Below are 2036 nucleotides of genomic sequence, written 5' to 3'. Positions count from 1 at the left end.
CTATCCCTCGCTTGTGTAAAGTATATAATAAATTCAGTTCATTAATTGATATAAATATTGATTCCCCTAACACTATTCGTAAATTAGTTATCAGCAATCTAGCCAGCCAGTTATGAGTGTGATAGATTACTTTGCTCTGTTAGTTATAACATAGGTTATATATTTTAATTAAAGATTAGTGTATTTTATTTTATTGTATAATTTCTTAGCTTAGATTTAGATTTTTGTTATACTTAGTTGTATGTCATTAAAACGCTTATTATTTGTTTCTAACTATCCGTTAAACAATTCTCAATTGATTATTGCAGACTTTCAAATTTTTCATACTTTTTTTTCACCGGTTTTAGTTTTTAACTCACTTTTAGATTTGTAATAATGTATCGATAAGCGAAATTAGCATGTAGTGTTTACCTTTAAATGATTTTGCATACCCTGCACATGTAATTTAAATTGTTAATTGTTTAAGAAATATTTTTATGTAAAATCGCTGGCAGACCAATAAATAAATAAATACAGCATTCACAAAACAAACACAACAACATATTAGTAAAAACAAAAAATATTGAATTTTTTTTTAGTTCACTTTAAACAAGGACCCTTTATTATATCAGAAACATATCGATAGTGCTATTATTAGCTTGCAATTTCATAAACGATCGTTTCATTCTATTGAGCGGTGAATTTAAACCTATGTTCGTTAAATAATCTCCTCGCGCTTTTATGTGGTAAGATCCCCTCACCGCCGATTTTAAAGACGTCAGCTCCAGACAGACACTTCCAAAAATTCCCACCAAAAGAACTGTCAGCATACTATTTAAAGATTCATTCGTTGCTTACGATGAAAGTACGCCCTGGCAAACGGAATCTTAGCACAGTCGTCAAGCGTCCTTGGACTGTCCCTTGTATTCCGGGGAATACCAATAGGCTACCACAGCCAGCAAGGCTCTGGTGATTCCTCTAGTGTAGCATACCTACTACTACGCAGGCTAGGTAGCCACGTCAATCATAAATCAGGTCGACTTCCGATACATGCACAGATGGTTGCGTTGTAACGAATCATGTTAACAACAATTAAACCCGTGGGGAAAATCACTCCGTGGAGAATCCCGAAATTTATTTCAGCGTGGAAAAGAATTCAGAGCATCTAGAACGACATGGTTCTGGAGTTAGATGAGAAGAAATACGAGGTGCTGAGAATATTTAAAATTCGCGACGTATTCTATAAAATATTGAATTGCAAAATTAACAGCATAGACATACATAATGAAATATCTATTTCAATTGCATTCAAAATCCCTAAACAACCAATGAATAACATTTTTCATACCCCCTACTGTAGTGCTAATATTTAGCTAAGCTCTCTTCCCTCTTCACACTCTTGCATGCAAACAGTATAACGAATGTAGCTATAAATTACATCTGGACATTTTTTATGAATCAGAAAATAAGTTTAAAAACAAGATCTTGTCACCATACAGTTCCTGATTGTTTGTTTTAACTGTTGATTCTAATCTTCGGAGCAATAATAGCTCTAATCTTTACCATACACTTTTATTATTTTTTATTTCTTTTTTAAATTAAAATAATAACTGGTAATTTCTAGTCCACTTTCTTAATGCTATTAATATAATTATAAATATAAATTACTTCAATTAATCTCATAATCATTAACACTGTTATTAGATTTAATTTATTAATCAATCAAGCTGAGTGATGTGTGCATCCATATAGTCATGTGTATCAGTCTTTGTCCCTTTGTCAACTTATACTTATTGTTTGTTTAACATATAACGATGTTGTTTTATATAAAAAATAAATTTTTAATAAAAGGAAACTGTCTATATACTTCATCTATACTTCAGCTATATCATGTTGTAGGTACTAAGTGCCAGCTGCTGTAACTCATCATGTATGGAAAGATAACAGAGACCAGTGAAGGTGAACATCATGGCTGAGCAATCTGAGAGTGGCTTGGCTTGATTTCTAGATCGCTGTCCCGTGCCGGTGCATCCACATTTAAATATTCACTGATGTAC

The sequence above is a fragment of the Leptidea sinapis genome, chromosome 7 (genome assembly GCF_905404315.1).
Source record: "Leptidea sinapis chromosome 7, ilLepSina1.1, whole genome shotgun sequence".
NCBI classification, from domain to species: domain Eukaryota; kingdom Metazoa; phylum Arthropoda; class Insecta; order Lepidoptera; family Pieridae; genus Leptidea; species Leptidea sinapis.
Note: the sequence above shows the minus strand (reverse complement) of the source record.